This window comes from Peromyscus eremicus, chromosome X (assembly GCF_949786415.1).
Source record: "Peromyscus eremicus chromosome X, PerEre_H2_v1, whole genome shotgun sequence".
Taxonomy (NCBI): Eukaryota; Metazoa; Chordata; class Mammalia; order Rodentia; family Cricetidae; genus Peromyscus; species Peromyscus eremicus.
In genome coordinates, this window is record NC_081439.1 from 66,708,886 (window position 1) to 66,733,297 (window position 24,412).

Sequence of the window (24,412 nt, forward strand, 5' to 3'; positions counted from 1 at the left end):
CACTATACTTTTCAACCACTGAAAATATCTCTAGCAACTCCTTCTTTTACTCAATAAAGGATATTTTATCTTTATAACATTAAAAACAGATGTCACAGCATTACTACACTGCTGATGTATGTAACAGAAATGACACACTAATTAACTTAGTGCAGTCTAAGTGTACTGATTATTTATCATGGCTGACAATTAAATTATGAAAACATTCAATTACAATCAGTGGTAATTATTATTTATTGATTTTACATTATATACACATTAAAACAAAACATTTAATTATGCAGAAGAGGGGATTGCTTTTTCTGTTGATATGCAGACATTTGAATTTATCGGTTTTCTTCAAAAAACAAACAAAAATGTTTGATAATTATTGATCCACACTGAAATAGAATAAATTTTCAATATTTATATGAAACTGTTTCGGAGTTACTTTTAAAAGACTGCCTAAGAAATATACAGTTTTTGAGACAGGATCAAGCCAAGCTGACCTTTTGCTTGGAATCTCCTGCCTTGGCCTCCTGAGTACTGGCCTTCCAGGTGTGCACCAATATACACTGAAGATTTTATTAATTTAAATATGCTTCTGAATTATACGTCTTTCAAGTGGCCAGTGGTCCTTGTCATCCAGAAATGCATACTATGCAACACTCATCAGACAGACTGAACAATATCTCAGAAATTGTCTTACACATAGTGAGAATACAACAAATATTTGCTACTGAAAAATCTCAACTCTGATCCAGATAAAAACAGATAATATTTCAATAATGGTATTATATTATCTAGGTTTCTGGGGAAGGTAGTAGTGGTCACCAAAAATTTTATGGCATACTAAAAATTCTGCAAGAAAGATTTTGTAAGCTGAGATAGAGATAGAAATAAAAATAGAGTGGGAGGGATAGAATTTACAAAGAGGATTGAAGGCAGAGGAACAGAGTATTCAAATGCTTAGGAATGTAGGCTTGTAGGATATCTGAGTATAACAGTTAGACTGGCATGAATGTGATTATAGGAGAACAGTGAAAAAAAATATGATATCCCACTTAGCCTGACTGAAGTGCACACTGGACTAAGTCAAATATTTAGAAGAAGGTTGTTTTAAAGGAAAAAATTGTATTCCTTAGTATAACTATTCTAGAATACTTTCAGACTTCCAATAGACCCCAAGTAGTGATCAATTTGGTCCATATAAATGTGTAGATGAAATTCTAAATGGTCTTATTAATAAGAAACACAGAGCCAAATGCAGAATTAAAAGCCCAGAGATCAGAGCAGTAGCCAAGAGCTAAGACCACCTTATGTTATCACTCACTGCCGTTCTTCCCCAAGAGAGAGACCTTCTTCCTATGTCCAGTCTTTTTATTGCCTTTCTGTTCTGCCTTCTCATTGGCTCTAAACCCAACCACATGATTTCCTCGTCACTGCCTGTCTATACAGACCTCCAGGTCTCTATGGTTGGTACTGGGATTAAAAGTTCAAGTCACCTTGCTTTGGATGTGTCCTTGACCATAGAGACACTGCCTGCCATGTGATCAGATTAAGGGCGTGTGCTACCACCACCTGACTCCCACTTATGGCTCGCTGTGACTTCTGATCTCCAGGCAACTTTATTAACATACAAATAAAATCACATTTCAGCCCAAATAAAATATCACCATATAAATGTATTTTTAAAATCAAATCTCTAGGTTCAGTTTAGATCATTACATGTAGTTGTGAGTTTATTCCTTTCTAACAATGTAAGAAGCTACTTCTCCTATGTTGAAGGTTTCAACTAAACTGGGTATAACACTACTATCAAATTGGTTTTAACATCATAGGAAAAGCCATAGTTTTCTTTTTAGTTCTGGAAGGAGATTCTTTGCACAATCTCTTTCAGTAATAAACAATGGATTAGCTCTAAGTATGAACAAGGAAGAAATATGCATTCTACTTGGTAAAATGGAAGAAGAGATTATATACTCACTTGAACTTTCTTCCATTTCTTTGTGTTCATTTAACTCTCATATAATAGTAACAATACAAGAATCAAGTATCAATTATTTTATTAACCTTTTTCTACAACCTTATGTCTATTGATTGGCCTTATCATATATCAATTACCTGTTATAAATCATTATCCACAGAAACATACATACATACATACATACATACATACATACATACAGAACTGAGTGTCTGCACACCAGGAAGTGGTTAACAATGCTTCTCTGTGTCTAGCTCTCTTCAAAACGCTCAAGGCCTTTCAGGTATTACCACTAACAGTTGCTTTCTTCCTATTTTTTTTTCCGGTTTTTCGAGGCAGGGTTTCTCTGTGTAGTTTTGCGCCTTTCCTGGAACTCACTTGGTAGCCCAGGCTGGCCTCTAACTCACAGAGATCCGCCTGGCTCTGCCTCCCGAGTGCTGGGATTAAAGGCGTGCGCCACCACCGCCCGGCTTTTTTAATTATTTATTTTCCTATTTTTTTTTTAACAGTTGCTTTCTTAAGGCAAATACCCCACAGAGATTTTCGTGCTAATCTTTCAGCAGTGATTCTATTTATTTGTATTCTGACCCATGCTGTCAGATCCTTTTGCTTATATCCTGGTTTCTTCCCTCATCCCAGATGCAAGAATGTGATTGTAGGACTCAGCCTACTTCTTGAATCGCCTGCCCTATCCTACTTTCCAAAATGTATTTTCTTACTCTGTCTCCTGTCTATTCTCATTTTTTTTTACGACGACCTATCGGCATTCTTCTTCCTTCAGGTTTCTTTCTTCTTCTCATTGTCATTAATATTTCCATCTGGGAAAGCCACAGTTTATATATAGTAAAGTTTTGAAAAGTAATCTTTACAAATAAATGATAATGTTTAACAGAAATGACACTAACCCCATGGAAGGCACTACTCTATATCTAACTTATACAATCTCATAAAAATCTGTGAACAAGACATAATTGTGTAAGATTACAGATCAGGAAACTGAGGCACAAATTAGTTAAGTATTTTGTTTAAGAGCACTCATGCAGTAAATTGGAGAAGCAGGCTTTGGGTGCTTGAAGTCTGGTTGCAGATTTGACTTCTAGAAGCACTCTGCTAGACTGCTTCCTGGGATAGAAATAGCTAAATTTGACCTGAAGGAATCTTGTTGAGTGAAGAGATTACTGTGCCCAGTGAACAAGGCAACGAACTGTAAAGAAACCAAATGTACAAGTACTGCTCATGCTGCAAAGAGATATTTTGGGTTTGTGTTCATTTTCATTTTCACAAAGTGTTCCTCTTCACTGGTGAATGAAAGGCGCGTTTTGAATTTGTCAAAAGTTTCTCAGTAGTTTGGAATGTGAAGATATGGTTTTGTATTGTTTTCCTTTCAGAACTTGGGGATTAAAAAATGTAAGCAATCAAAGTTGTCATGTTAACATTTCAAAAAAGCTTAAGCCTGTAATGTGCTTTGTGCCACAATGTGGAGAATGAGTCAATAATGGCTTAAAATTAAAGATAAAATCTAGACTGCAGATTGAGAATCTCTCTCTAATGCTTCAGCACATCATTTATTAACACATTTTTCTATCTTAAACACATCTGGACTTAAATATGTATTAGAAATTTACTACATAACACTTTTGAAGTGAGGAGGTAAGTCTATTGGAATGGTTAAGACAAAGGTCTCAAGATATGTCTGTATTTTGGCTGTAATTTAAAATTGAGTGAGTGTGGACAAGGTAATCACTATAAACTGTCATTTATTCATCTGAGAAAAAGGGATAATAGCAGAATCAATTTCACAATGATGCTATGAAGACACAATAAGAGGTTTTATATAAAGTTCTTTTTAAAATTTTTTAAAATTTATTTTACATATCCATCATAGATCCCCCTCTTCCCTCCTCCCACCCCTCCAGGCTTCCTCCACTCACCCACCTCCAGTTCACTCCTACAAGAAGGTAAGACCTCCCATGGGGAGTCAGGAGGGTCTGGTACATTCAGTAGAGGCAGGTCCATGCCCCTCCCCATACCTCAAGGCTGTGTGAGGTGTTCCACCATAGATTGTGGGCTCCAAAAAGCCCAAAATGCACCAGGGTCAGATCCTGATCCTACTGCCAGGGTACCCCCTAAGGACAACAAGCTACACAACTGTCTTGCTTATGCAAAGGGCCTAGTCCAGTCTTGTGGAGACTCCACAGGTGTTGGTCTAAATTTCATGAGTTCCCATTAGTTTGGTTTGGTTGTCTCTGTATGTTTCCCCATCATGATCTTGATGCCCCTTGCTCACAGAATCCCTCTTCTCTCACTTTGACTGGAATCCTGGAGCTCAGCCTGGTGTTTGGCTCTGGATCTCTGCATCTGCTTCCATCAGTTACTGGAGAAAGGCTCTATGATGACAGTTAAGGTATTCACTGATCTGATTACTGGGGTAAGCCAGTTCAGGCACCTTTTCCACTATTGCTAGTAGTCTAAGCTGGGTACATCCTTGTGGATTCCTGGGAACTTCCCTAGCACCCGGTTTCTCCCTATTCCCATGATGTCTCCCTCCATCATGGTATTCCTTTCATTGCTCTCCCACTCCATCCCTGTTGCAGCTCGGCCACCCCATTCCCTTATGTTCTCATCCCCCATCCCTTACCTTCCATTGGCTTCCCTCATTATATTTTTAAGTTTTAATGAAATTAGAGAATAATAGTGTCAAAATGCTGTTTTTATAATATCAAAAGTACGAATACAGAAGCAACTGAAAAATTAAAGGACACCGTATTAATGGTACTGGTTTCCAATTACAGCTGGACTTTACATAAATTTACCTTTCTTTTTTGATCCAATATTTACAAAAAAGCATCTCAATGTGTTATGTCATTATTATAACAGATATAAACATTTCAAAATATTAATGTAATTTTATATTATTGGATAAGCTTTTAAGATAAAAAACCTACTACAATACAGGCAGTTTAGGAGGGCAGACCATCACAAATTACAGGAGTGTTCAACAATGTAATTAAAAATATATTTAAATAGAAAATTAATAGCATTAAATTTTTTCTCAGTCTCGATTTCCCATCTTTCATATGCTCTCCAAATTACTTTCCATGCCTTCAAGAATTTCATTTCTTTTCCCTAAAGCACTAAGGGCTATCTCTTACCTAACGTGCAGAAGCAAAACTGTTGTTGGATTCAATCCTTCTAGCTATCCAAATGCTTGTCTCTATTCCTCAGGTTGCCTTAGACACTGACTTCTGATCACATGCTATGTGTTGTTTGTGCTATGCCCCTGCCTCTACCCTCCATCCAGTTACACTACTTCCTTCAGGGTTCATTTGAAACTCTTGTTCTCTCAAAACACTACTTTGGCCAGGGCACATTACTGAACTTCTATTTTGCTTTACAGCTCAACTGTGTAATCAGCACACATACTTGTCTCACCTGGGCAAATGCTTCCCATGAGTGTTGCTGCATGGCAATAATGTCCTTGAAAAATTAAAAATGTTACTACTGTGTGTATTACCTTTCAAAGTATAGGGACATTTATATACAGTAAGTATTCAATATACTTCTTGATAGATTAATAAAGATTTACCTTTATTATATTATTTAAAAGTAAGATTTATTATTTTTCCTGAAGCATGATGTCTTTACATTTTTATAGGATAAATTGTAGTAATGTTATATGCATATACAATGAATTATAGTCATCAGAATACTAAGCACCTAAGTATTGGAAAATATTTTTTGAATTATACTTTTTTATGGAATGAAGTGTTGCAAACTCAGATTGCAAATAAATCCAATTGCATTCTTTTTTCTTTTTTTTATTAAGAAATTTTCTGTTCATTTTACATACCAACCACTGATGCCCCTCTCCTCCCTCCTCTCACCACCCCCAACCTTCCCGCCAACCCACCCCTCATTCCCACCTTCTCCAAGGCAAGGCCTCCCATGGGGAGTCAGCAGAGCCTGGTACATTCAGTTGAGGCAGATCCAAGGATCCAGGACAGGCACCAAAACTACACAGAGAAACCCTGTCTCGAAAAAACAAAGCAAAGCAAAACAAAAACCAGATAAACCTAATCAACTGTCTTGCTTATGCACAAGGCCTAGTCCAGTCCCATGGAGGCTCCACAACTGTTATTAGTCCACAGTTCATGGGTTCCCACTAGTTTGGCTTGGTTGTCTCTGTGGGTTTCCCCATCATGATTTTGATGCCCCTTGCTCATACAATCCCTCTTCTCTCTCTTCGACTGGACTCCTGGAGCTTGGCCTCTGCTTCTATCAGCTACTAAATGGAGGTTCTATGATGAAAATTAGGGTATTCACCAATCTGATTACTGGAGTAGGTCAGTTCAGGCATCCTCTCCACTATTGCTAGTAGTCTAAGCTGGGGCATCCTTATTTATTCCTGGGAACTTCCCTAGCACCCTGTTTCTCCCTGTTCCCTTGATGTCTTCCTCTATCATGGTATCTCTTTCCTTGCTCTCCCACTCTGACCCTGTTCCAGTTTGACTATCCCATTCCCTTATGTTCTCATCCCCCATCACCCACCCTCCATTGCCCCCCATTATCCCCAATTTGCTCATGAAGGTCTCATCTATTGCCCCTTCCCAGAGCAACCCTTGCATCCCTCTTAGGGTTCCCATTGTTAGCTAGCTTCTATGGAGCTGTGCATTGTAGTCTGGTTATCCTTTGCTTTATCTCTAGTATCCACTTATAAGTAAGTATATACCATGTTTGTCCTTCTGAGTCTGGGTTACCTCATTGAAGAGGATATTTTCTTGTTCTATCCATTTGCCTGCAAATTTAATGGTGTCATTGTTTTTTACTGCTGAATAGTACTCCAAAGTGTATATGTACCATATTTTCTTTATCCGTTCTATGGTTGAGGGGCATCTAGGTTGTTTTCAGGTTTTGGCTATTATGAATAAAGCTACTATGAACATAGGTGAGTATGTATGATTGAGCCTTTCTTGGGTATATGCCTAAGAGTGATATAGCTGGGTCTTGAAGTAGATTGATTCCCAATTTTCTGAGAAACCACCGTACTGATTTCCAAACTGGCTGTACGAGTTTGTACTCACACCAACAGTAGAGAAGTGTTCCCTTGCTCTGCATCCTCTTCAACATAAGCTGTCATCACTGTTTTTGATCATACCCATTCTGACAGGTGTAAGATAGTATCTCAGAGTCATTATGATTTGCATTTCCCTGATGACTAAGGATATTGAGCAATTCGTTAAATGTCTTTCAGCCATTTGGTATTCTTTTGTTGAGTGTTCTCTGTTCAGCTCTGTAGCCCATTTTTTAATTGGATTGTTTAGTATTTTGATGTCTAGTTTCTTGAGTTCTTCATATATTTTGGAGATCAGACCTCTGTCAGATGTGGGGTTGCTGAAGATCTTTTCCCATTCTGTAGGCTGTGGTTTTGTCTTATTGACCATGTCCTTTGCCCTACAAAAGCTTCTCAGTTTCAGGAGGTCCCATTTATTAATTGTTCTCAGTGTCTGTGCTACTGGTGTTATAGTTAGGAAGTGGTCTCCTGTGCCAATGATTTCAAGACTACTTCCTACTTTCTCTTCTATCATGTTCAGTGAAACTGGATTTATGTTGTGATCTTTGATCCACTTGGACTTGAGTTTTGTACATGGTGATAGATATGGATCTATTTGTAATCTTCTACATGTTGCCACCCAGTTATGCTAGCACCATTTGTTTAACATACTTTCTTTTTTTCCATTGTACAGTTTTGGCTTCTTTGTCAAAAATCAGGTGTTCATAGGTGTGCAGATTAATGTCAGGGTCTTCAATTCAATTCTATTGGTCCACATGTCAGTTTTTATGCCAATACCATGATGTTTTTTATTACTATAGCTCTATAGTAGAGCTTGAGGTCAGGATGGTGATACCTCCATTAGTGGCTTTATTGTACATGATTGTTTTAGTTATCCTTGATTTTTTGTTTTTCCATATGAAGTTGAGTATTGTTCTTTCCAGGTCTGTGTGGAATTGTGTTGAGATTTTGATGGGGATTGTATTGAATCTGTAGATTGCTTTTAATAAGATTGCCATTTTTACTATGTTAATTCTACCATGAGCATGAGAGATCTTTCCATTTTCTGACATCTTCTTCAATTTTTCTTCAGAGACTTAAAGTTCTTGTCATACAGGTTTTTCGTGTGCTTAGAGTTACCCTGAGTTATTTTATATTATTTGTGACCATTGTAAAGGGTAATGTTTCCCTTATTTCTTTATCAGCCTATGTGTCATTGGTATATAGGAGGGCTACTGATTTGTTTGAATTAATCTTGTATCCTTCCACATTACTGAAGGTGTTTATCAGCTGTAGGAATTCCCTTGTAGAATTTTTGGGGTCACTTATGTATACTCTCATATCATCTGTAAATAGGGAAAGTTTGACTTCTTCCTCTCCAATTTGTATCCCCTTGATCTCCTTTTGTTGTCTTATTGCTATAGCTAGTATTTTGAGTACTATATTGAATAAATATGGGGAGAGTGGACAGCCTTGTCTTGTTCCTGATTCCTAATGGAGTTTCTCTCCATTTAATTTGATGTTGGCTGTTGGCTTGCTGTAAATTGCCTTTATTACATTTTGGTATGTCCTTGTATTCCTGATCTCTACAAAACCTTTATTATGAAAAGGTATTGAATTTTGTCGAAGGCTTTTTCAGCATATAATGAGATGATCATTGTAGTTTTTGTTTCTCAGTTTGTTTATATGGTGTATTACATTGACAGCTTTTCATATGTTGAACCATCCATGCATCTCTGGGATGAAGCCTATTTGGTCATGGTGGATAATAATGTTTTTTGATTTGTTCTTGGATTCAGTTTCCCAATATTTTATTGAGAATTTTTGTATCAATGTTCATGAGGCAGACTGGTCTGTAATTCTCTTTCTTTGTTGCATGTTTGTGTGGTTTGGTTATCAGGGTAACTGTAGCCTCATAAAAGTTTGGTAATGTTCCTTCTGTTTCTATTGTGTGGAACAATTTGAAGAGTATTGATATTAACTCTTCTTTGAAAATCTGGTAGTGTTCTGTGCTGAAACCATCTGGTCCTGGGCTTTTTTTGGTTGGGAGTCTTTCACTGACTGTTTACTTCTCTAGGGGTTATTGGTCTATTTAAATAGTTTATCTGGTCTTGAATTGACTTTGGTATGTGGTACCTATCCAGAAAATTTTCCATTTCTTTTAGATTTTTCCAATTTTATGGAGTACAGGTTTTTGAAGTATGACTTGATGATTCTCTGGCATCTATTCCTCCTGGTTGAGTTTGCTTCTTCTTGTTGTAGAGCTTTCAGTTGTGCTGTTAAGTCACTAGTATAAGAATTCTCCAACTTCTTTATGTGGGCATTTAGTGCCATGGATTTTCCTCTTAGCACTGCTTTCACAGGGTCCCATAAGTTTGGGTATTTTGTACATTCATTTTCATTGAATTCTAGGAAATCTTTAATTTCTTTCTTTATTTCTTCCTTGACCCATTGGTGATTCAGTTGAGCATTATTCAGTTTCCATGAGATTGTAGACTTTCTGTAGTTTTTGTTGTTGTTGAGATCTATGGTGGTGATAAAGCCATGGTGGTCTGATAAAATACAGGAGATTATTCCAGCTTTTTTTTTTTTTGGTATCTGTGGAGATTTTTCTTTGTGACCGAGTATGTGGTCGATTTTAGAGAAGATTCCATGGGATGCTGAGAAGAAGGTATATTCTTTTGTGTTAAGGTGGAATGTTCTGTAGATATCTATTAAGTTCATTTGAGTCTTTGTGTCTGCTTGTTCCTTTATTTCTGTTATGTTTCTGTCTGGCAGACCTGTTCATTCATGAGAGTGGGGTGTTGAAGTCTCCCACTACTAGTATGTGGGGTTTGATGTGTGATTTAAGCTTTAGTAATGTTTCTTTTACAAATGTGAGTGCCCTTGTATTTGTGGCATAAATGTTCAAAATTGAGACTTAATCTTGGTGGAATTTTCTTGTAATGAGTATGAAATGTCCTTCGTAATCTCTTTTGATTGATATTAGCTTGAAATCTATCTTGTTAGATATTAGGCTAGCTACACCCCTTTGCTTCTTGAGTTCATTTGGTTGGAATGTGTTTCCCCAGCCTTTTACTTTGAGACAGTGTCTGTCTTTGAAGTTGAGGTGTGTTTCTTGTATGGAGAAGAAGGATGGATCCTGTTTCTGTATGCATTCTGTTAGCCTATGTCTTTTTATAGTTTAATTGAGTCAATTGATATTAAGGGATGTTAACGACCAATGATTGCTAATTCCTGTTATTTTTTCATGGTAGTGTTGTGTGTTTCCCTTCTTTGGTATTTGTTGTGTGGGATTATCTATTGCCTGTGTTTTCTTGGGTGTCTAACTTCCTTAGGTTGGATGTTTCCTTCAGTGCTTTATGTATGGCTGGGTTTGTGGATAGGTATTGTTTAAATCTGTTTTTGTCGTGGAATATTTTGTTTACTCCATCTGTGGCGACTGAGAGTTTTGCTGGATATAAAAGTCTAGATTGGCAGCCATGGTCTCTTAGTGTCTGCATAATGTCTGCCCAGGACCTTCCAACTTTCAGAGCTGTGTGTATGTCTTTATATAGTCTTTCTGTTCTGCCTTCTCATTGGTTGTAAACCCAAACACATGACTGCCTCGTCACTGCCTGTCTGTAGAGACTTCCAGGTCTTCTATGGTTGGTCTTGAGATTAAAGGTGTGTGTCTCCAATGCTGGCTGTATCCTTGAACACACAGAGATCTACCTAGCTCTGTCTACCAAGTGCTGGAAATAAAGGCGTGCGCCACCACCGCCACGCTCTTGCTATGGCTCTAATAGCTCTGAACCCCGGGCAACTTTATTTATTAACATACAATTAAAATCACATTTCAGTACAAATAAAATACCACCATATTTCTTTCTTTAGGTTGGGATAGTTTTCTTCTTTGATTTTGTTGAATATATTCTCTGTGCCTTTGAGCTGGTATTCTTCTCCTTCTTCTATCCCTACTATTCTTAGATTTGGTCTTTTCATGGTGTCCCAGATTTCCTGGACATTTTGTGTTATGACTTGGTTGGCTTTAATGTTTTCTTTGACTGATGAATCTATTTCATCTATGGTATCTTCAATGCCAGAGATTTTCTCTTCCATCTCTTGCATTCTGTTGGTTATGCTTGCATCTGTAGTTTCTTTCCATTTACTCAGATTTTCCATTTCTAGCATTCCCTCAATTTGTGTCTTCTTTATTGCCTCTATTTCAGTTTCCTTGAACTGTTTTCTTCATCTGTTTGATTGCTTTTTCTTGGCTTTCTTTAAGGGATTTATTGATTTCTTCCAATTTTTTGTTTGTCTTATCCTCGATTTCTTTAAGGGAATTTTTCATTTCCTCTTTAAAGGTCTCTATCAACTTCTTAAAGTAATTTTTAAGGTCAATTTCTTCTGCTTCTTCTGCATTGGAATTTTCAGGTCTTGCTGATGTAGAACCACTAGGTTCTGGTGGTGCCATATTTCTCTTCATGTTCTTGAATGTATTTTTGCACTGGCATCTACCCCTCTCTTCCTCCAATCAGTGCAAAAGGTGTCTGTGTCTGAGGGAGCCTCTTTTGGTCCAGTAAGCACTCTTGGTCCAATAAGAGCTCTTGGTCCACTCGGAGCTGGCAGAGTCTGTGTCTCAGGGAGCAGCTGTGATCTCAGAGGATGGGTGGGTTTGGGGGATGGGGTGGGGCTTGTGGGTTACAGGGACTGGTAGAGGGTAGTGGTAGTCCAGCTTGCCTGCAGGAGTCCTGCCTGGTGGCCTGCAACTGGGACTGCAATGGGTGCAGGTATGGGGGTGCAGGCTGTGCCCCTGAGCCTAAAGCCCAGAGGTTGGAGTGATCAGCTAAGATAACAAAGACTCACCTCTTGGTCCACTTGGAAATTCATGTAAAGTTCTTAACACATGCACAAAGATACAAAATCTCAATAAAGGCTAGTTAGTAAAGTAACTTTATTACAAGGGGTTTACATTTTAATATAATTCACCCAGCCTTCTAGTTAGATCAGCTAGAAGACATAGAGCCCAGAAATATTCACACTAATTTAGAACAAAATGGTGCAGTCATTCTCTTCGATCCATTCTCCATTTATGAGGGAACTTGTCTTTGTTGTTTCCTAGTGCAGAAGAAAAGCAACAAGAATGAAATACAATAATTACTCCGTCCTGTTGTGAGTGTCTCCGTCTTCATTTTTGTATTCTCCCAATCAGAGAAAAGTAGCTTTTGTTTCAACCTGTCATAAAGAAGATCTATAATCTTTCCCTCTTCTCTCAGACTAGAGCTGGGTATTTTACAAAAGGTAAATATAAAATTTTACCTTTTCTTTGTGCATCTTAACATATCTCAGCAATGATTTAAATAATTTTCTCATTGACACACTTCCCCAGTTAAGGTACCTTACATAAATCATGTAGAGTAGAAAAATTAAAAAAAAACAAACAAACACTAAATATATTTTATTAAAAATGTATCAGTTAACCAACCAAATATTTTTCTTTGGGAAAAGTAGAAGAATCATTATAATTTTATAACATATTCATTGCAGGGATATAACAAATTAACGCCATGGGGCTCATATAAAAAGCCCAATGCAACCTGGTAATCTTCCTTTATTTGTCGCGATGTGGTGTAACATCCCAGTTGGGTTTTGAAACATGGATGGCACAATATAATACTACATTATGAGATTATTTACACATACACACATGAATTTGTAAATTATGCTCAGTAACAGATGAATAACCACAATAATAAAATAGAACAAAGTACCATACCAAAAACCATATGAATGTGATCTTTTTAGTATTTCTCTAACTTAAATTTTTGTACTGTACATCTTAACTACATCAGCCTACATCTTTTGTCTTTATTTAGAATTTTCACCTTGTCTCTTAAGGGAAGCACTTTAGGTCTTGTCTTTGGCATATCCAATTTGCCCATATCATTGTGCTTGCACTTTGGGGGATCATTATTAAGAAAAATAAGGGTTATTTGAATACAAACATTGCAATATTTTGGCAGTCAATATGATAACCAAGATGACTGTTAAGTGACTAATGGACTACTAGCATAGCATTCAACCTGGATACACTAAACAAAGAGATGATTCAAATCTTGTGTGGGATCACATAGATTGAAGCAGAATGGCAGGAGATTTCATCAACTTACTGAGAATGACAAGCAATTTAATACTCATGGATTTCTGAAATTTTCCATTAATATTTTTGGATCCCAATTGACAGTGGGTAGCTGAGACTGCAATAAGTGAAACTGGATGGCAAGGGGAGTGCTATATAAACATACCATGCTTAAATAACCACTTTCAGAAAATGGTGCTCAGGTAAAGAAAATTGAAATAATTCTTTAATAATCTGAAAGAGCAGTTACCATTAATAGATGCCCCAAATACTGATAATAAAAACAATCATTCTCGCCAGGCAGCTGTGGTGCATGCCTTTAATCCCAGCACTCAGGAGGCAGAGCCAGGCGGATCTCTGTGAGTTTGAAGCCAGCCTGGTCTACAGAGTGAGATCCAGGATAGGCACCAAAACTACACAGAGAAACCCTGTCTCGAAAAGAAAAGAAAAAAAAGAAGGAAAAAAACCCAATCATCCTCTTACCCATAAATCTGTAATATACTATAAATTTGTAGACTTTGCTTCAGAATTAGCAATAGCAACCAGCTCATGTAGGCAAACTTTAGAGATATGGCAAGCTGGGTTCCAGATCACCACAATTAAGCAAATCTTGCAGTCAAAAGAGTCATACAATTTTTTTGTTTCCAAGTATATGTAAAAGTTATACTTACTCCACAATAGAGTATCAAGTGTGCAGAGCATTATATTTAAAAAGTAAGACATCAATTAAAATATTTCATTACTGAAAATACATAAAGTCAGCAATTGCTGTTAGGAAAAAATAACAAAATATGTACTTTAGGTAAAGTTCCCACAAACCTTTAATTTCTAAAAACCATAGGATAAAGCAAATTGAGATGTCATTGTTTAATATTTAAGAAACAATAATGAACAGCAACCATAAGCCAGGCACAGTAGTTGGTCCTTGAAATACCATACTGGTGAATATAAAACTGATACTTAATCTATTTTAACCTGATTCTAGGTCATGACCTAAGGCTCTAAAGTTATAATTGAATGTGTTTAAGTCACAATTACCATGAAAATTCAGATAAAAGAGATCTCCTTTCTAGCTAAAAATAAAAAGAATGAGATACTATTTCATGGCACTGCATTGGAATTTAGTTTTTATTTTTATTTTTTATTTTTTTTTTGGTTTTTCGAGACAGGGTTTCTCTGTGTAGCTTTGCTCCTTTCCTGGAACTCGCTTGGGAGATCAGGCTGGCCTCGAATTCACAGAGATCCACCTGGCTCTGCCTCTCGAGTGCTGGGATTAAAGGCGTGCGCCACCACCACCCGGCTGGAATTTAGTTTTAAAGCACGAATATGCTTTGGGCAAACATAGATGAGTAAGGGTGCAATTATGCATTCTAGAGAAAGATGGCGGACCTGAAGATTAGCATGAGGTTGAAAACATTGTAAAAAATTTAAGTATCGTGAAAGGTGATACCCATTTATTTGTGTTCAAGCAGTATGTCAGTATTTGAGGAAATGATGAAGAGATAAATCAACAAAGTAGCATCATTCTAAGGAGTTAGAAATTATCTGATATTCAAGTGGAGTAATAATGAAGATTTTTAAAAAAGATTATAGCAAAACTTCATTAACAAATAGTGTGATCTGGTATAGTGGCCTGTGCCTTTAATCCTAGCATTTGGAAAGCTGAGGCAGGAGAAATAGAAGCTCAAATCACCCAACAAATATTGGGGGATCTTTTCTGGAAAAAATATAAGAAAGAAAAAGGAGAAATATAGAAAAAAGAAAAATAAATTAATTTTGTATCCATTGTAAAACTGGAAAAGGAAGCACTCAAAGTAACAAGATTGAGAGATAACTACTGTAATGATACAAAAACATGAAAGATCAGTGAAGTTTTTAACATTGAAAATGAAAACATGTGGAAGACATGAAAAACTTCTGAGTGGCTGACTGATGGAATATATAATGGATAGAGAGAAATCAAAGGATTCTCTCCAGTACCTATTTATGGTAGCTAGTTGCATGGAGAAAGCTTTTAAAATTACTGGAAATGAAGTTAATGGGGCTGTGGAGATGGCAGAATGGGTAAAAGCACTTGTGCAAGATTGAAGATCAGGGTTTGCCTCTCCATCATCCACTTAAGTGGCAGGAGTGTCTGGTGGCCCTCTTATAATTCTAGTGCTTGGGAGATAGAGACCAGGATCACCAGAGCAAGCTGGTTAGATTGACTATCTGAAATGTAGATCTCTGAGTTCAACTGAGAGAGCCTCTATGTTATGTTAACCTTGGGTCTCCACATACACATGCATACCCATTAACATTTACCCCATACACATGTGCACCAATACATATTTAAACACACATGCATGTACACTACACACACATACATATGACAAAAAGATAAATGAAGATAAACACAGTGACTTACAACTGTAGTCTTGCTACTAAGGAGGCCAAGGCAAGGGAATCACAAATCTGAGGCAAAACTGATTAGATAGGTGGTTAGACAGATAGGTAGATATCAGAAATGAAAAACAAAGACCAGATTCACAGGAGCTAGAATAATTAATTCAGTTTTGGGTATGTTGAATTTGAGATGACCATGGATTACCCCATTGGAGACATTCTATTCTTTTTCCATATGTTTTTAAAAAAGATTTATTTATTTATTTATTTATTTATTTATTTATTTATTTATTTATTTAAAGTATGTTCACTGTTGTGTGGATATGTGCATTGTCTTAGTTAGGGTTTCTATTGCTGTGAATAGATACCATAACCATGGTAACTCTTATAAAGGAAAATATTTAATTGGGGTAGCTTACAGTTCAGAGGTTTAATCCATTATCATCATGGTGGAACATGGTGGTGTGTAGGCAGACATGGTGCCGGAGAGGTACCTGAGAGTTCTACATGTTGCAGGCAACAGAGTGTCAACTGAGACACAAGGCAGCACTCTTTCTCTAACACGGCCATACCCACTCTAACAAAGCCACACCTCCTGATAGTGTCATTCCCTATGAGCTTATGGGGGCCAATTACATTCAACTACCACATTCCAGTCCCCAGCTCCCATAAACTTTTGATAATATCACAGTGCAAAATGGAGTTAGTTCAACTTCAAAAGTCCCCATCGTCTATCAGTGTTTAAAAGACCAAAGTTCAAAGTCTTTTCTGAGATTCATGCAAACTCTTTTTTTTTTTTTGTACTTGATATCTACATTTTAATTATTCTTATAATTTAATATTAGCTTATTATTATTATTATTATTTTTTAATTTTTATTTTGCAATACAATTCAGTTCTACATATCAGCCACAGATTCCCTTGTTCTCCCCCCTCCCGCCCCCCTCACCTTCCCCCCAGCCCGCCCCCCATTCCAATCTCCTCCAGGGCAAAGCCTTCCCCACAGACTGAGATCAACCTGGTGGACTCAGTCCAGGTAGGTCCAGTCCCCTCCTCCCATGCTGAGCCAAGGGACCCTGCATAGGCCCCAGGTTTCAAACAGCCAACTCATGCAATGAGCACAGGACCCGGTCCCACTGCCTGGATGCCTCCCAAACAGATCAGGCCAATCAACTGTCTCACCCACTCAGAGGGCCTGATCCAGTTGGTGACCCCTCAGCCATTGGTTCATATTTCATGTGTTTCCGTTTGTTTGGCTATTTGTCTCTGTGCTTTATCCGACCTTGGTCTCAACAATTCTCTCTCATATAAACCCTCCTCATTCTCGCTAATTGGACTCCCAGAGATCCACCTGGGGCCTAGTCATGGATCTCTGCCTCCAGATCCATCAGTAGTTGGATGAGGTTTCTAGCACGACAATTAGGGTGTTTGGCCATCCCATCACCAGAGTAGGTCAGTTCGGATTGTCTCTCGACCATTGCCAGCAGTCTGTTGTGGGGGTATCTTTGTGGATTTCTGTGGGCCTCTCTAGCACTTTGTTTCTTCCTATTCTCATGTGGTCTTCATTTACCATGGTCATCAAAATAAAAAAGCATATCACATACTTCTAACATATAATGGCACAGGATATACATTACCATTCTAAAACATAGGGAAGGAAGCATAGTGAGGAAATAGCAGAGCAAAGCACAACTAAAAAACCAAAAACCAACTGGGCAAGCTCAAACTTTGCACCTCCAAATTCCGATGTCAAAACTCTCTGCTTAGTTTCTTTCTCTTTTCTTCCACTCCCTGTTAGCAGCTTTCCCCAGCAGATATCCCACAGCTCTGGCATCTCCAATATTTTAGTTTCGCCAAGGCAATCCAGGCTTCAACTTCACAGCTTCACACAATGGACTTTCTAGACCTTCATTTAGGGACACCCCTGACACATGCCTGGCCTCAGTGGCTTTCTCTAGGTGTGGAGGCAAATTCCATTACTCGTTTCTTCTATGCTTAACTCTAAAGCCAGAACCATGTGGCCAAAGCTGCCAAGTTTTGCTGCTTTCTGGGGCTGTAACATGGCCCCCTAGTTCAATTACATCTTTACCAGCTTTCTGTCCTTCAATGTCTAATCTTGGCTGTCCTTAAACTTGCTCTGTAGACCAGGCTGGCCTCAAACATAGAGATTTGCCAGCCTCTGCCTTCAGAGTGCTGGGATTAAAGGCATACACCACCACTCTGGGCGCTAAGCTTTTCTTTATTTTCTTTTCAGAAGTTGGAAATTTAGCTGGCAGGATCCTGCCCTGAGGTCACTACTCCCTTTCTTTCATTTCTTAATCCATTTTCCTCCTTGAACATAGGATTTAGGTCTATTTCACTTCCTGGTGACCTTTTTCTCAATCTGTGTACATTTTGTATTTTTATTTGCTCAGCTTGCTCCTTTTCATTATAAATAAATCTTCATTAGAGTTACCACTAATAACCACATGACATAGTCTATACTAGGCTGTTTTGAGATTTCCTCTGCCATTAGAATTAATCCAAAACTCTTTACATTAGCCTCAGGCAGACTCTTTGGACAAGGGCAAAAAACAGCCACATTCTTCACTAAAATATCACAAGAATGTTCTCTAGGCAACAAACTAACATCCTTTTCCCCTGAAACCTCTTGATTACCACAGTTCAAATCATTATCAACACCACTGTGTTCCATGCTCCTACTAGTCTGGCCCATAAAGCAGTGCTTAAAAGCATTTCACTGTTTTCCTAACCCATAGTACCAAAGTCAAAATTTCTCCAAACAAAAACATGGTCAGGCCTATCAAACAATATCCCAGTCCCTGGTACCAACTTCTGTCTGTGAAGAGACATCATGACCATGGCAATTTCTATGAAGGAAAACATTTAATTGAGGTGGCAGCTTACAGTTCAGAGGTTCAGTCTGTTATCATCATGTCAGGGAGCATGGTGGGACATGACAGCATGAAGGAAGACACGGTGCTGGAGAAGTAGCTCAGAGTCCTACATCTTGCAGGTAACAGAAAATGGTCTGAATGTCACACTAAGTTAACCTTGAGGAAAAGAGACCTCTAAGCCTGCCCCTATTGTGACACATTTCCTGCAACAAAGCCATACCCACTCCAACAAAGCCACACCTCCTAATAGTGACATTCTCTATGAGTTTATGGAGGCCAATTACATTCAGATTACCAAGTGCATGTAAGTGCAGGTGTCCACAGCTGTCATAAGAGGGCATCAAATCCCCAGTAAGTGGAATTGCAGGCTTTTATGAGTGCCAAGAATTAACTTCAGTCCTCTAAGCAGTAAGTGCTCTCCTGCCATGGAGACATTCTATTTTATAGGAGAGTTTTGAGAAAGCTAGAGATAAGATTTGGGGAAGTCCTTTATGTTGGTGGTGTTGAAGCTACAGCCAATTGGTGAAATTACGACCAGTAATGATAGTGTATGCATCAAAAGGTTTACATTTTCAGTGTCAGGAACAAGTACATGAAAGTGGAAAAGCTGTATAGAAGAGAAATATTTGGTAATTGCAAGGTCAAAAAGCTAGGAGATAGGGTCTTAAGAATGATCACTATTTAAAGAGAGCAAAGATAGGTATATGGGGTGATTTGGAGGAAGGAAAGGGAAGGTGGAAATGATGTAATTATAATTTCAGAAAATAAAAGAAGAAAGAGTATTTTACAAATATATAGTACAGAAAGATCCAGAATATTAAAGGATGAAGATTTAGAAAAACAAATTTGGATTGCTGTTTAGCAGGACAATGATCATGTCTGTTATAGTAATTTCAGCTGCTTGCTATTAAGAATTACATTGCAAAAGGGTAAGGTCAAAAGTGTCAAAAAGGGAAACAATTGTAAGCAGCTGTTATTTTCAAAAAGTTTTAAGAATCTGCATGAATGCAAGTGGATTTTAATATTTTGCTTTTATCAGAATCATCTATAGGTTTTGTTAAAACTCAAATTTCTGGGCCTCATTTTTTAGAGATTCTGTTTTAGTAGGTCTTGAATATGGGAAAACATATTTTCCCATATTCAAGGGCTACACTGCAGATGCAAAAGAGACTAGACTAGGGAATAAAATTGATTCGTGGCCTGAGGGATACAAAAGGCTCAAGGAAGGTAGTGGAGGAAGCTTGATATTTTCTGAGGGACACGGGGAGTGTGAGTAGATTAGAGACATGAAGGAGAAAAACTATTTCAGAAAGGAGAAGGGAGGCTTGAAAAACTCTCAATTACTTTGTGGTAAAAGCATGCAGAAGTGGAAGGTAGCAACTGATGAGAGTGGACGGAACTGTGGCTTGTAAAGGTTGGAGCAGATGCTCCAATGAATTCTATAAGGAGTTAGCAAAATGAATAAAACCATGTCTAGTACTGGTAGGATTCCAGATGAAGTTCAAATGGCTCCAATCTAAATAGTCCAAAAAAAAAAAAACCCTTATAGTTTTAAAGGAGAAAATGCATCGTGAAGTATAAATGGAATTTAAATTTTAAAAATAAATTCAAATTAAATCCTTTAATATAATACACCCTATATTACACTGTCTATCCTATTAAAGGATAGAAAAGGCTTTTTTTTAAATATAAATTTATTTATTTATTTATTTTACATCCCGGCATCAGTTTTCCCTCCCTCCTCTCCTCTCAGTCCCCTCCCCCAACCTTTCTCTGTTCCCATGCCCCAATCCACTCATCCTCTGTTTCTGCTTAGGAAAGGGCAGGTCTCCCATGAATATCAACAAAACTTAAGGCCTGTATTTTGTAAATACTTTCAAAGTTTACTGTTTTGTATATCAGTTAGAAAACAATCATTTTTCTTTTAAGCCTCTCATTTTTAGCTGTTAATTCTCTTGGTTTTGACAACTTCCTTTCTTTATTTCAAAAATAATTTATTTTTATTTTATGTGCATTGGTGTTTTGCCTGCATGTTTGTCTGCATGAGGATGTTGGATCTCCTGGAACTGCCATGTGGATGCTGGGAATTGGGTCCTCTGGAAGAATAGCCAGTGCTCTTAACTGCTGAGCCATCTCTCCAGCACCAGCAAATTCTTTTCTTGTCCCAATGGTCCATCTTTTCCACTTTTGCCTTACTTAGAATTCACCTTCAGTATAACCTTGTAACTGACAGAGGAAAAGGGGTACAGTATAGATGATCATTATGCAGCCAGTTTTCTGAGAATAAATTGTGTCGGGGGGGGGTACACCTACAGGATTTCTCTGTGGGTTTCAAATAATATCATTACTTGGGATGTGCATGAATGTCTGTTCTAAAAACCAGCCCCTTCAAATAGTTCTGGATAATTTGCAGTTCTATTCAAGTGTGCATATATATGCAAGTGTGCATGCATGTGTGTGTGTGTGTGTGTGTGTGTGTGCAAAATCCTTATATGGAATATAGGTCTTCATTCTCCAGTGGACAGCCCTATATCCATGCACATATGGGGTTAGTAGTAACTGGAGTTAGTGGGGTTAAGAAAGAAGACATGGGTTGGCAGGGAGATGTGGTGGTGGTGGTTTGGGATGAGTTGGATGGGGGAGTGGAGGGTGGATATGATCAAAATACATTGTGCATGTGTATCAAATTCTCAAAGGATAAATAAAAATATCTTAAATATAAAGGGCTTTCAAGATGGCTCAGCAGGTTAAGGCACTTGTTGAGCCTGTGGACTTGAGCTGGATTCCTGAGACTCACATGGTGGAAGGAAAGAACTGACTCTGAATACACACACACACACACACACACACACACAATAAATAAATAAAAGGTAATAAATAAAAAAGTTAGGCTGGAGAAAAAGATCATCAATTAAGAGCACTTGCAAAGGACGCAAGTTGGAGTTCCAGAACCCACATGGCAGCTAATAATTGTATCTCTTGTTTCAGGGGACTTTAATGCCCTCTTCTGGTGTCTATGGGTACCAGGTCTGCATGTAGTGGTGCATATACAGTCAGACAAACACATAAAAATAAATAAATCTTTAAAAATTTATATTTATTGAGGTATCTTCATTTTATAGGCTATACCAAAAAGTGGAACATTTTGCTAATGTTTACAAATAAGCACCTTCTCCTCCTAATTGAATATGAATTAGGATAAAATGTAAATTCCTAATTAAGGTAATGAAGTTTATAGCTATTCTGTTTTAGGACATTAAATCATTAAATTAATTGTACTAGAACTTTTCCTTATAAGATATGCTGTCTACTTGAACTAATTTTATTCATATTTATTTCAGTGGCTAACTTCTCTCTGGTATGAATTCACAAACCTTGAATATTTCCTTATTGTTCATGTAGTGCATGTCATCTCCCAAAGGTACTCTGTTTACTACAGCCTTTGTGATTTTATACTACTTTATTTAGTTCCACACTTATAGGGTGTTGACATGCAAGGCTTCTTTGGGTCTTGTAGTAACACAGGCTTATTTAGAAATATGTTTGTCTGATGGAAGGTATTAACATCAAAAGGGAATAAAATGAAACTCTATATGTGGAATCTGATTATCTCAGTCTCAAAGTATAGATAGTAGTAATAGAAATAAATCCATCAAAGCATCAAGAAACTCAAAGACACAGTATCTGGAGTCTTGATCTAGATGTTTTTAAGTTACAAGCATCACTTAAAATGACCACGTTTATTTTCTACAGGACTGCAATGGGAAGAGATTCAAGTAATGAAACCAAGAGTATCTTGTACATTTAAGGACTGAAAGAGCTGTTAATCCTTCAGTGATCACTGGCAAATATGAGATTCTATTAGTTCTACTAGAATTTTAACATTAATTTCTGCTAACAATTAGAACATTTCTATAAACCTGATAGGTAAATGAAATATATAACATTTAATTTAAGACTCTTCTAACATCAAATGCATTTGTTTTCTATTACAAAAGTAATGATTACAACTTTAATGAGTGTTCTACTTTTTCATTTTGTATTTAGTAATTTCTTAAATATGAAATATCCAAACATCCCTGAAATGTCCTGTTGCAGAAAACTCCCAGGGACTATGAAAGAAAGGCCTTCATAATGTAGTTGCTGCCATATAACAGGGAGCTGCTTGACCTTAGGATCATCAGTGTAATTAGAGTTTTCTCAAATCAAACTTTGTATTGAATTTATTCTCCTGGAATTTTTATTGCAATGTCACTAGGGGTAAGTTGTTTCAATACATCATTTAATAGATATTCTGTCAAAACACCTCTTGTACAGATTTGAGATTTCTTAAAAAAAGAAACAATTAATAAACACTAACAAATAGGTCAGTGCTGCTGTACAGTCTTTGCAAAGCACTACATTTTTTTGGAAATCTTTCTTGCCTCTGCTCTATCTTCTCAATGCCCTCATATCTTCTCATTTTCCTCCCAAGAGTGTAACAAGTGAGCAAAAACAATTTCATGCCTTTAAAAATGATTTGTGATTGAATATATTCCAATCTGTTATGTTAGAGTTGCTTATTCCTGTATTCCAAAAGCCACTATCAACACTAGTTCTTCACATTTTGACTTCATTCAATTTGAAATAGGACACTCTGAAGCGATTCAAAAGGACATTTGTAATACAAGCTGTAGCTAGAGATGAAATGTCTTACCTAGGGCATTTTTGGCTTAGGAAGTGAGGAGGAAAAGCAACTCACTCACCTCCCCTCTTTGATACTGCTAAGTACATCTATCTCTAATAAAACTCTGTAAGTTTCTAAAAGTATGTTCTGGAAGAATATCAGAGAAGTTATGTAGCTATGTAGGTGGTAGCTTTTGTAAACAAACAAAGCCTGAATTTAACACAGTGAATAACTGCCAGCTTTTCCAGGAGAGGATGACAAAGTGAATACCTGGCAGTTCAATTAAACTTTGACATGGAATTTAAAACAACTTGGATAAATGATTTAACTGTGATATGTTGTTTGGAAATGATAATGCTTTTTTTCAGGCATGTACCCTACTCAGACATTTAGTTCCCTGTGTGTTTTTGTAGTAAGTCCTGGATGTTTGATAGGTAGGGGAAGAAGAATCATGAGCTACCATTTAGGACATAGAGCCTTTGGAATGCCTGGGACACTCACTGATCTTCTGACCTTATTTGTGAGGGAGATAAAACGCCATTTTCCAGCGTGTTAACATCTGTCCCTATGAACTATGTACGGTTTTGAGTCATTAGATAACGTTAGGGCAAGAAGATTTCAGACTAAGGTATGGCGGGAGCGTGTGCCTGAACGGGCACACACAACACACACACACACACACACACACACACACCAGCCTGTGCCACACACACACACACACACACACACACACACGCACCAGCCTGTGCCACACACACACACACACACACACACACACACACACACACCCCAAAACCCTTGTCTGTTTTGGGACAGTGGCGGAAGTGCTGTAAAACAATCTTCCCATCTGCCACAGAGGCTCCCCACCGCGCTTCCTGAACGCTCGCGCCCAGCAACTCTGATGGGAGTGCGAGAACTCCGGGAAGCGGTCCTGTTGGCTCTGGAGAAGGAAGAAATTACAGCAAGTGAGCTAGATGGCTAGGAGGAAGGCTGAGTTGTGCACGTGTGAACGCACTGGACTCTTTTCTTTCTCCTGGATGTTGAGCGGAACCACCTCTTCGCTCTGCTGAGTTTGGGAGAAATGTGCACGTGGAATTAGAGCTAAGTCACTTTCCTCCACCGAACTCGGTGCGGGATAGCTTGGGGTTTGGGGTGAAGGAGACACGGTCGCGAGTCCGGCTTGTGACCCCACCAGTCCTCCACTTCGGAGAAGACTGTTTGCAAGCGCAGTCCCCTCCGAGACCTCTGCATGGCAATCCTGCTCAGATGGCTAGGCGGTTGGCGAAGGCACTGCACCGCCCCCTTCTCGTGCTCCACTTCCATTCAC